At 41.0% G+C, this 13145-nt stretch overlaps 1 long non-coding RNA gene across 3 annotated transcripts in view; it reads left to right on the plus strand.

Annotated features, from left to right (window-relative positions):
* Nucleotides 1-13145, plus strand: part of LOC122812366 — a 538251-nt gene that overhangs the window by 206958 nt on the left and 318148 nt on the right. The gene's annotated exons all lie outside the window — the stretch shown is intronic.

Below are 13145 nucleotides of genomic sequence, written 5' to 3' on the forward strand. Positions count from 1 at the left end.
GACTGCTGAATTGGATCTTGCTGAAATGTATTGTGTTTGGCACTGCAGTTGTCAGAACATGGCCCTGTCATCAACAGTATTGGCCATAGGCCACAGGGACACAACCATCCATGCCTACATGCTGAACACTTCCACACAATGTACAACACACAACAACCTAACACACAGAGCCCTGCATATTGTACACATGCAACAATCTATCCTATAAATTGGGCCAGCTCGGGTAATCTGTATTCCACTGTTATTAACCCCACGTGTACATGTTACTGCATTTCTACATAGGATTATGGGGGGGCACAGCTGACAACTGTAAACATTTGCTATGACTGTACTAGTATTTCAGGTACTCTGCTGACTTCCATTTCATTTTGCATTCTGACCTATCATGCAGACTAGAGGCATATCAATAGAGTACAGATCTTAGGTTTTATTGACCTACATATCAGTTTCAGACTTCATACCCTGCAGAACTAACATACAACTGCCTGACCTATTGTAGTCTGCCTGTGTAGGTCTGAAGGGGGCTGTTATTTATTGCCATTAATTGGAGGCCTTAGCACAGCCTTTATTTATGGTCATCTACACCTGTCCTGCTGGCTGAGGCTGTTGTTGAGTATGTGAACCTCACTGACATGCATGTGTGTGTCCTATGGACACACGTTTGGGCCACCACATGTACTGCAGTGGGATTTGTCACCTTGTCTGGTACTGCCGACTTTGTTGACACCAGTATTTGTTATGGATTCCATGCTCCCCATATAGGTGTCCACTATCTGCTGCCATCCCATTCAGCCACCCGGTTCCCTTGCATGCTCACATCCATACCATAACTACAACTAGCAGAACATACTACTCCATTCAGCAATTGATAGGAAGAGTGAGTTACTTGTGGCTGTGCCACTATTGAGGATGGCACTGGAGGGTTGACTATGTCGGATGCACATACTACACTCCCTATACATGGTAAAGCACAGGTAGTGTCATGTTTGGCATCTCGTTTACTGTATGTGTGAGTCAGAAGGAGGTGTCATTCTCTGGGTTCCTATTGTGTCAGTGTATGTGCTATGCATTGCCTATTTGCAAAGCTTGGGCATACTGGGCATGCCTCCTTTTGCCTTCATGGGCAGGCTCAGGTTGTTTCTCCTCCGAGTCACTCTGTCCCTGTGCTGGCTTTGGCAATGGTAGGGGGCTGTGTGGCCCTACCCCATGCTGTTCCTGCTGCAGCTGTTTAAGCAAGATCATATTGTGTAGTATGGCACATACAATGAAAATTTGTGTACATGTAGCTGGAGAGTACTGCAAGGCTCCACCAGATGTGTCCAACCACTGCTACCGTGACTTGAGCATCCGAAACACATGCTCTATTATGATTCTCATTTGTGCATGTGCCTCATTATGGATTTCTTGTTCAGGTGTGTGTGCATTTCTGATTGTTGTCATCAGCCATGGCTCCAGTGTGTAACCAGCATCCCCCCACTAAGTGGCCATATGGAATGTCCTCACTATCAAATCTCTGGTACAGCTGTGTCATATGGCAGATGTGGGAGTCATGATAGCTTCCAGAGCTGCCAGCACACTCATTTATTATAATGCCCTGGGCATCGCACACAACCTGGTAGTTGATGGAGGGGAATCCCTTGCGGTTTATGTAGACCCTACCCCACTCACCAGGTGGTGGTTTGATATGTATGTGTTCACAGTCTATAGCACCCACTACCTCAGGGTATTCTGCTATTTGGTGGAAGAGATGCATATTGCTGGTCAAAGCCTCATGGGTGTTGAGGAAATATATGTGCTCACTGGCATGTGCTAACACAGCATCCAGGAACTGGTGGAGAACCCTGTATGCTGATGCTTGTGAGATCCCCATGATGTCCCCAGTTGGCCTTTGGATGGTACCTGTGGCTAGTATTCTTAAGCCTACACATACCTTGGTATCCACTGGGATGAGTTCCCCTCTGTTGGTTCTGTGTGTGAGGCGTGGCTGGCACAGCTCAGCAATTTGCTGTAGGATGTCCCTGTCTATGCTATAGTGCTCCACTATCTCCAGCTTGTGTAGGTCTTGGTAGGTTACCCTGAGTCTGTACACGATTCTCCTTCTCCTCACTGTGGGTTGGTCATCAGCATTCTCATCCTCACCCTCACCCACATATTGATGCATGAGAGCAACAGCAGCCCCTATCATTTTGTTTGTTTTGTCTGGTAAAATTTCCCCATCTGTGTACACCGGTAGTGTAGAGTTTGTGGGAAAAACCAGAGTGAAAGATATTTGCATTGTTTATAGTAGTGTGTTGGGTTGCTGCCTGTGTAATTGACTGATTCTGATACATTTCACCTGTCAGCTATGCTAGTTCTCCTTGATTGTCTTCCTACTGCTGTTTTCCCTTCCCATTGCCTTCCCATTTAAAACCAGAGGCGCGCCGCGCATACCCAGTGCTCAGATGTGAATAGAGTTGCTATTTCCTATTTTTTTTTTTTGTTTGTTTAAAAACCAGTGCATGGTGAACACACCCATTTAGGCAATGCAAACATTGCTAGGCAGCCTCAGACACCCCCACTTCCTTAGCTGTGCTTAGCTAATGGCAAAAACGGGCCACTGAGCTCCAATAAGCTTACAGCATGTATGACACTCCCCGTTATGAGGTCATCTGTCTCTTAGGCCTGCACCATGGTGTTGCTGAACTTACATGGTTGGGTGCTAGTTAACACTGGGGGGAAATCTGTGATTCAGTATCAATCCCCTCATTTTCCTAAAACTGACAGCTAATGCATGGTTACAAGGCTGACACTCAGCCTTCTCCCTTAGCAATCACTGTTCAGTGTTATTGTTGTCTTCTGCATGCCATTGACTATTATGGCAGAATGCTGGTGTTGGTTCAAAAGCTTATTTCCAACTTTTTTTTATATTTTTAGGATGATCCCGTTTGTGCACCGCTGCCCTATGCTTAAACGACCAAAATCGTCCAAAAAAAAATAAAAGTTATTGTGATGCCTGTGCCCTGGCCCAGCAATCAAGGAGCCTCAATCCTCACCACTAACACCAAAGTCTCATACATGAGGAAAGGATAACAAATACACACAGTAAAGTGCAATTTCTGTAAGCAAACAACAGATGGGGCAAATATTTGTCCCACTCTCTTTTAAACTGATCTGAAAATGCCCGTAGCATGAACTTGATTGTAGAGTTCAACCTCTCAACAAGACCATTAGTCTGGGGATGGTAGGGGGTGGTCTTCATGTGCTTCACCCCACAGGACTTCCACAGACAAGCCAGCAGGTCTGATATGAAATTGGCACCTCTGTCAGTCAGTATTTCTTTTGGGAAACCTACCCTGCTGAAAATCTCTAACAAAGCATTCGCCACCTTCTCTGCCTCAATGGAGGACAAAGCCACCGCCTCAGGGTATTGTGTAGCATAATCCACTAGCACTAGGATATACTTTTTCCTGTGGAACTTGGGGTACTCTGAGGACCCACAATATCCACAGCTACCCTCTGAAATGGCTCGTCAATCACAGGCAAAGGCATCAAATGAACTCCCACCTTGTTTTCTGCCCTGCTTTCCTTTTGGCACTGCTCACATGTCCTGCAGTACCCTGTTACATCTCTGGAAATTCTAGGCCAATAGAAGTTCTGCATAATATGCCTCTTTGTATGTTTTATGCCCATATGACCTGCAAAGGGAATATCATGGGCTATTGCTAGAAGTGCCAGATGGTAGGCTCTAGGCACTACCAACTGCTGTACTCTCTCACCTTCTAGCCCTCCCTCAGGGGTCCACTCTCTGTATAGTAACCCTTTGTCCCAGTATACATATTCCCCCTTTCCTTGAGAATCAGATGCCTCCCTAGCTACCTGCCTCAGGCCTTGCAATGTAGGGTCTGAGAGCTGAGCCTGTCTCAACTCTCTCCTTGTAACCCTTCCCAGGTCCCCTTCCACAGTAATTCTGGCATCCTCTGACAGTGGTGTTTCACTGTCAGCCTGGGTACTACTACTCATGTCTACCTTTGCAGTCACTCTGTCCAAGGGACCATCAGTACCCACAAGCAGCTGTGGCTCACCTTCAGTCTCACTGCTACTGCATAGCTCCCTCCCTGAAGTAACCACCTCACCAGTCCTGGCTGCAAGTATGCAGTCTGTCTGGGTCTCCCCCCAGGCTACCCGACCCACATGCTTGTCTCCTAGCCTCACTGCATGTAACTGCATAAGCACATGGTACTGCCTCATCCAAATCCTTCCCTATCAGGATATCTTCAGGATGGTAGTTCAGTACCCCTCTTGTCTCAAGACAACCTACTACTGACATTTTGTCTTTCCCACTTACTGGCTTCCTCACATTTTGTTCACCACCTTGCCTCTGTGTGTACCTGTATGCCACATGGCCCCACTGGCTGCATTCAAAACATTTAGCTCTAGCTCCTGGATGTGTACCTGGACTAGGGGCTTCCCCTGCTACTGGCAGATTCTGTTGGGGCAGTCTGTGCTGCCCACCATGGATTCCTTTAGACCCATGAGCAGTACTGGGGGTCCCCTTCCTGTGCAGGGCTGCTCTGCTTGCCAGATATAGGTCTCCCTTCTTCCCCAACTCATCTAAAGTAGCACATTGTCTATCAGCTAACCAGATCATCATGTCCTCAGGCAAAGTGCTAAGGGCTTGTTCCCTCACCAAAAGGTCTGCCAGCTCTTCAAAAGTGGTGACTTGACATCCACTCACCCACCTATGGAAATAAGTGCTCAATTCATCAACATATTCACACACACTTTCATCTACCTTGCGTCTATGCTCACGAAACTTTTTCCTGTACGTTTCAGGTGTTAGCTTAAAAAACTCTAATTGACAATTTTTTACAGCAGTATAATCAAAACATGCAATGTCAGGCATTTTAGATAATACAGTTACAGCTTTACCATGGAGTAAGGGGGTCAGGAACCTTACTTAGAGCCCTTGGTCAACTTCATACTGTTTACATACCCTAACCCAAAATGAAGAGATGGAAAGCGAACAAAAAGCATCAAAACCACACAAAAACAAAAAACGTTCGCTAGTTGAGAAGTCTCGGTATGGACCCTTATTTGGTTCTCAACTAGTGAACGTTTTTTTTCTGTTTACATACCCTCTCAAACATATGAATGAAACTATCAAAATTATACCCCTCTTTAAACTGTGGAAGAAATGTACTGACTTTTGTGCTTCTGGGGTCCAGTTACTCCCTTCCCCATTACCTCTATGACTCTGGCAAAGAGTCAGCATCTCCTTCTCATGTTGCCTCTGCTTCTCTTTTTCTTCAGCTTCCAGACATAGCAGTTTCTCATTCTCCTCACTCTCTAGATGCGTCCGTCTCTCAGCTGCTTCTAATTCCACACGACTGGCCTCCAACTCAAGTCTCTTTAGCTCCAGCTAGATTTTTTAAGTCAACTACAGTAAAGTTGAGCTGTCGATTCTCTGAGGGTATTATATCTCCACTGCCAGTCTGATTGTCCTCCTGGTGGCTGTTTTCTGATGTAGCTGTAACCAAGGCTGTAATCAGGTCTGCCTTAGTCAGGTTTCCATGCACCATTCCCCTAGCTTGACACATCTCCGCCAGCTGGCTCCTTGTCAGCTTTCCATACTCCTCTGCTGGCATGCTGCCTGCTCACCCTGACTAACTAAGCTAACAAAAGAAATAAAACAATTGTGATCTGAACTCTGAGTATTCACTGCATGGCTGTTTTAGAGTACAAAACACCTTCAAAGCTTACTGTACACAAGCTGCAAGGATTCACTCTACCCACACCACTACAAGCCACTTAGTACTTGACAGCTAATTTATATGTCATGTGGATATCCCACCACTGCCACACCACAAATGTGACACTCGTGCCCTGGCCCAGGAATCAAGGAGCCTCAATCCTCACCACTAACACCAGAGAGGGCATCTCATATATGAGGAAATGATAACAAATACACACAGTAAAGTGCAATTTCCCTTAAGAGCAAACAGAGATCACAGTCAGTCCAAGGCTGGTTTCTCCCTTACACTCCAGGTCCCCAATAAGACTCCCCACTGGCACAGCTATAGGATTCAGATCTCAGCCAGCTGGGTAAGCTAAAATCTCCAGCACCCTCTCTGTCCAACCAATGCTTCATGTCCCTGCCCAAGTAGCTGACACACACACACTTTGAGATAAGTTTATACAACCACACAGACACTCCTGGGGAAGGCTGACACAGGTTCTCCAGCTGTGCCCCTTTTACCCAGACTATACAGTAGAAATCACTGCCACCACCCAGCTAATATTTATCAGCTACTCAAAGGCCCTTAAAAGGGTGTCCAATTATTACTGCGCACTATTATTATCCAATTGGTAATATAACTAAACAGTCAAGGCTTATTAGAGTGACTTGCTACAGGGTCCTTATATACATGCAATGTACTCTTAGTGCTTAGTCTAAGATAACTTACATATAGAAACAGGCAGAGTGCTGATGAGTTGGATGGTCAAGACAAAAATGCTTAAAGCCTTCTGATTCTCCCTGTTTAAATTGCTATATTCAGCCCTAATTCCCATTATATCATTTTTTTTACACTTTCCTGGTGTTCCCAGGCTAACAGATACTACATTCTTGTTATCTTGCACATGCAGGAAACTATAGTCATAAAAGACATTCCACATGTAAACTCTAGTAATTATTCCTTAAGTTAAAACAAAACAATAGACAGGATGCTTCACTCCAGACTCATCGACTCCAAATTTTAACTTCAAAGGGACAGACATGAAATAATTTTAACTTCAAAGGACAGACATGAAATGCTTGACTTAGCTTTCTTTACAGCAGAGGGCAATGTTGCTACATTGTTTTAAGTTCACAATTTCACAGCATATTCTTTCATTTAAGAAAACAAGCTTGTATTTAACATTTCACAGTATTTTCTTTCAATTAAGACAACAAGTCTGTAATTCAACATTCATATTTACAAATGATATATGTATAAAATCCTATCTGGCTAGGCTGGCAGCCTTCACATTTATTTTTTTATAATTTTGCAACTATTTACCATACCAGTGGCCATCTATTTGGCCATTGGCATGCCTACTATATTGAATGCATGCTTTATTTGGAGCTGTCATGCCTCCGTTTTATAATTTGCAGAAATGTATTCGGTTGGTAGCCAAATACATTTCTACAGGTTACACTGTTCCTGCACAGATGCCTGCCTGTTTTCTGGATCACTAATTCACCTCATTTGCATGTTTTTTACCTGCAAATGGGGATAATTAGCATACAGGAGCTCTGGCCATGCAGGAATAGTGTTGGAGTGCTCATGCACGTCCCTGGAGCTCATTCCTGGATCGCTCCTCGGCCATATTGTGTGCAGCAGCTCTAGCGCTATTTCTGCACACCATGCAGAGCTTGCTGAATCCTGGGGAATATCAGATTTCCTTCTTTTTAGGAAATGCCATGGTAAGCTGCATTTTGTTTTGGAATTTAAACATGTAACATTTAAAGTGAGCAAAGAAAGAGAAAGCAACAGTTAATAACTCACAACAGAACATTACAAAACCCTGTGTTAGTTAATCCCTGTAATTTACAAAAAAATGCAGATATTTAACTATTCAAGAATTGTAGCATAAAACAAATAGCCAGTTATGAAAATTCAGTCAAACCAGTCAGTCCAGTTAATACTGTCCAATGCCAAAATGGCTCAGCAGAGTACAAAGCTTCACTGCTATGCCTCAAACTAGAAGCAATACGCATTACTGAGACCATTATTTTGCAGGCTTGCCAATTTATAAGCAAATAAGGTTCACAAAAAATGTCTCCTTTTCTTAAGTAGTTGAAGAGTTGTTCTTTCATACCTATCCCCGTGACTCTTGGACCCTTTTGAGCCTTTAGACTGAGTAAAGTGAACAATAAAATGCACCTTTCACAAGTGATGTTTTGAAGCTGGGTGCCCCCTCATGACAAGCAGATGACTCTGAAATGATAACCGAGCTTTAATCTGACACAAATGGAGGTTTATCAGCAAGTGGAGGAGAGCAAAATCTCTAACTACTCCAGAGAAAAGTTGCCAGCTAATACTTTTCCGCTGTCTGAGCTCTTGGACACATACCTCACTCACTAAAGAGTCTGCAGCAGATAGACTATTCAGAAACAAACTCTGATAAGGCCAGTGGACAGCCACAAATTTATACAAGCCAGAGATCCTGTTTGAATATTGCAGCAAAGACAAGGAATTGTCCTAAGGGTTTATTGATTCTGCTTGTACTGTTGTCTCCATGTGTTGCTTTCTATGAACTGGTGGAGAAACCTACTGAAGAAACTGAAGCAGTACATAGTTAAAGATTTCCAATGACCTTCCCATTTAGTATGAACAGGATCTGGATATCTGAACACAGGTAGAATTCCCAATTTCCTTGTCTCCATCAAACACAAAATATTTGCCTTCCTTTACTAACCTCAGAAAATAATCCATGTCTGTAAAATTCACAAATGTTGACTATTACCTAAAGGGAAGGGGAACATTTTAATGGTTTTAACCTACAATGAGCCCACTCTATGCAGACAGGTGTAGAAACACCCCAAATCTTAGAAAGATGAAACTGCAAATATTGAATGATATCGGGTCAGTCTGATAATTCTATCAAGCCACTGTTTATTTTCGTGGTCATCTAACATCTGCTGAAATGATTGAATAATATTTTGGTGAGTTTGGGTTTACAGCTGCACTTCCTATAATTTGATGGGCTGGATGAAAATTGCCAATTCTTGAACTGTGAGATTTGAGAAGAGAACTTTTATTTCCTCAGTGTGAGTGTTAAGTAATGCTTTGTGTTTCTTGGAGTCTTCTAACAGTAAAGACACTGCTGTGGCCAAGTGGTCTGTTTCTGCCATTATGAGTGTCTGAAGAAGATTGGTCTGCCATGGCTGCGAAGCTTTCACATGCAGTATGAAGAAACTATTTACAAAAAGAACTTTATTCACACCTTTAAATTATCAGCAATGCAACAAATGTAGCGAGGGAGTTGGGCATTAAAATAAATCAGACAAAAGGCATCTTAACTAGTTTAAAAAACTATAAATGGCATACTCAATCAAGCTGCCATGTTAGGAAGCATTATCCTGCCACTCACAACACAAGGTGGTATTTTTCACTCAGGGGGTGGGGAAAAGAGGCTCAGTTATAGTAGTATGAGAAAAGCAGAATTTGTAGGAGAAGTCAAGGAATAAAGATGAGGTGGGTAGGTGAGTGATGTGGAGGTACAACACAGAAGGAAGGGTTGTGGATTTAGGATCCCTTCATGGACCTAATAAGAAAGGACATACATTTTAAGACATTCATGGTTCAAGTAAAATTAATTAGAAGTGAGAGTGTATAATTTTTGGGGGGAAAACTTTTAATATGGGTATTGATTTGTAAATAGATAACTTGCAACCATGATGTTCAACAAGAGATGTCAAAAGAGTTAGAGGAACAAAAGAGATTGTTGCAGTTCTTGGGTATAAAGTTGGAGAAAAGAAGTATGAAAAGTGGATCTGTATTTTCAAGGAGTGATCAGAAGCAGATAGAAGTAGACTAATAGATTGTTAGTAGACATAATGCAGGAAGTGAAGGAAGTAAGGATTATAGAAAGTGGTCTCTAGAATCATGCCATGGTAAAAACTGTGTTGGAAATTGAAGGATAAGTGGGGAAAGGGCATGATAATGGAATCCTGGACTTTGATGGGATAGCAAAAAGATTTGGTGGATGCAAAGAATGGTAGAGGAGGTGCTAAGTGAAGATGCAGGAGACAGAGAAATGTTGAAGTGTAAGGAATGGGATAGAATAGAACAGTGAAATGGGAGACTGATAAGTCCCTGGGTAAGGGTACAGTAGGAAAGTGAAACATTAGTGAGAGAATATGAAGTTCAGTTGATGAGGATTCAGTAATAAAACAGTGTAAAGCAAAAGGAGAAGAGGTAGAGGACATGATTAGGATCAAAGATCAGTTGAAAAATTGGAGGAAACTAAGATGGGGATAGAACGGATGTTAGCAGATGATTGAATGGGGACACAGACATTAAGTTGTTGCTTTGGAAAAACTCAGAGATCAAAAGAGGAAGGTATGGGTGACAAGGCTTTGGCTTCAAGAGGGAGGTAGAAACTGTTCAAATAGGAATCGTAATGTGATATTCCATTTGTTTTATGAAAAGTTATATGCACCACTGGAGGAACAAAGGGGGTCTGTTTTGGGAGCTAGAGGGGGCAAGTGCTGGATGATGTGGAACAAAGGGCTATGAATAAAAGAGGAGCAGTGGTGGATGCTATACGTTACCTGAAAGGGGGGAAGAGGGAATGGGAGTCTGATGGGCACCCAGTAAACTTTTACAAAAGGGTGGGTATGTAGGTGGTGAGAGTCCTTGTTAAAATATTTCTTATTACAGAAGACAGCAGCTTACTGGGATCACAGTAAAAAAAGTTTTAGTCATGGTGCTTAAGGGAAAGGAGGATACGGTACATCCTGCAACTACAGACTGGTTTTATTATTGCATGCAGATGCAAAATTATTTTCTATGGTTGTAATGGTGAGACAAGAAAGTTCTTCCAAGGATCAAAAGGGAGGATCAGACTGATTTTTGAAGGAAATTTTTTTAGTGGACCACTGGAAGATATTGCAGGACTTCATGGGGTAAGGATAAAGAAAGGGAGATGAGAATGTGAGAATAGTGTTCATGGACATTCAGAGGGGCCTTTGATTGCATGTTGTGGGAATATATGTTTGAAGTGTATAAGAAACAAGGATGAAAAGTCTGGTTAGCAAAGACTTGTGAGAGAGAGCATTCTTGGAAAGAGCACAATTCAGGACTGCCCCCTATCACTGGGATTATTTCAGTAATAATTGAATGCTTAGTGCAGTACTTGAGAAGACCATTGAGAGGAGATTGGGGGATTAAAATAAGGAACAGGGTGTATATGTTTGCTGATGACTATGTGATATTATTGAGGATAATTTTCTATGGTCCTCAAGATGTTTGAGGATTTTGCAGTCAAATCAGTCTTGCATTTCCGCCCAATGAAATCAGTACAAATTCAGATTGGGAGTGTCATGATTGAAAATGAGAGTGAAGTATTTTGGCTAGATAGTATTTCTAACTGTGTCAGAGGTAATAGAGATAAACTGGGATACGCTTATAAAGTGAAATGGCAGGATGTTATACAGATGGACCAGGAAGATTAACACATGTAAAGTAGAACTAATAAAGAGCATGATAGTCCCCTATGTTATTTTTTTATGGAGGCATATATAGTAAGTCCATTAAGTAGCATGGTGGGGGAGGAGAAAAAATCTGTAATAGATTATATGTAGCATTTTCACATTTAATGAGCAGTTCATTTACTATATATTTGTAAAACTTAAACATGAATGTAACTTACTGAAAAATGAATTAGAAGTCTGGCATGAATGAGTGTATTTCTTGCTAGGGTGAAAAACAAGTACTAAAAGAAGAGTTAGCGGTGGTAGTGAGAGTAGGATATGCTAAAAATGCTAAAAGAGCCTGATAAGAAAAGTAGCTATTATTAACATGTCTGCAGAAGTCTGTTTTCTTCACCTTAATGAGGTAACTGCTAGTGCTTGCACTAAATTCACAACTGAGAAATATACATTATACTGTAGGGGGACTAATTAAAATATTAAAATAGTAGACTTTTTATGCAGAAGAAAATACACTTCTCTGATAGTATGCAGTAAAAAAAAGGGTTACATTTACAAACTTTACCACAGAAAAGAATGCATATCACATCAGGTGAAAATGTGCAAAAAGAATATTGCAATTCAGACTGGCTTAAGATTCCTTTCAGAACAGCTTTTTGGTTATAACCAGCCAGGAGATGCACAATGAATAACAGTATTTAGCAAGAGTTTATATATGTAAGACTCCCTCTGCTTAATATAAAAAAATCAAACAAAAATTACCAGAGAATGTGACTGTTAAGCAAACTTTATTAATAAATGTTGTGCTTTTTGTCTCAAACTATAACAGGTACCTATTCAGAACAAATAACAGTAAAAATGAGAGGGTATAAATAGTCATTAAAATTAAGTAATCAATGACATTATTAAAAATCCAGTGAACAATCTAAAAAAAAAAAAAATCACAAATCACCTTAAAGGATGAAATTTTAGGCTACTCTTCATTCAGATCTGGATAGTAGCACCAAGAAGCATTTATCAAAATAACTCAACTGTATTCCAAAAAAGAATCCACACATCCGCCCCGTATATGCATTGTATTTCCAACAATTTAAAACTGAAAATATTCTGAAAACTGGACATTCAGTACTGTGCTTAAATAAAGGCGTATTTATATCTTTATTCTAATGACTTTCAAGGTGATCCGCTGTGGCGACTCCTAACAGGGAAAAGCCGAAAGAAGAAGAAAAAAAGAAGATTCTAACGACTTTCAAGTGCTTGCAAATTCTTTGACAGTTTCCTTTAGTTTTTCCTGTACAAAATTATTCACATCCTGTACACAAAGCAACATTCACCACAGACCTGTTATTACAGTAATCATGCCCCATGATAGTAATAATTTTAAATGTGCCAAGTTAATGAAAGATTCCTCACTGCTAAGATGACAATAGAAACAGCCCCTCCATTTAAACATACCCATGGAGCTAGTAGTGTTAATCATTCTGACCTTTTTACATAATCTTCTACACATTACTCTTTTCATAAACAAATTTCAGAGCACTAAAGTTTCATTCTCCTAAAAAGTATTTTGTATTTACAATAACTTTCATGATATACATAGCATAGATGCTATTTGTCAAACATATACTCAAACTCTTGCTCTTTAAAAGACATAGAAATGCAGTTAATATGTTCATGCATGAATGTTAAAATTGGCTTTAATTTGTCATCGCTGCTATCTACCACATATCCCGATATACCATTTCACATAGGAAATGAATTATCTCATTCCTTAATTATGTTAACTAATGCTTTAAACCTTCAGAAGGTTATTGCCATCTGTAGTCATGTTGGACAACCATATAACTTGATTAGTAACCACATTTTTCTTTATCTGAAATAGATGAAAACTGCCATAATTTAAATAGTTGTTAGCAAAGGTAGTTTTCAATGAATCTTATATTGCAAGCAGTGTAAACATATATCATAT

The sequence above is a fragment of the Protopterus annectens genome, chromosome 1.part1 (assembly GCF_019279795.1).
Source record: "Protopterus annectens isolate FY-2018-M chromosome 1.part1, PAN1.0, whole genome shotgun sequence".
NCBI lineage: Eukaryota > Metazoa > Chordata > Ceratodontiformes > Protopteridae > Protopterus > Protopterus annectens.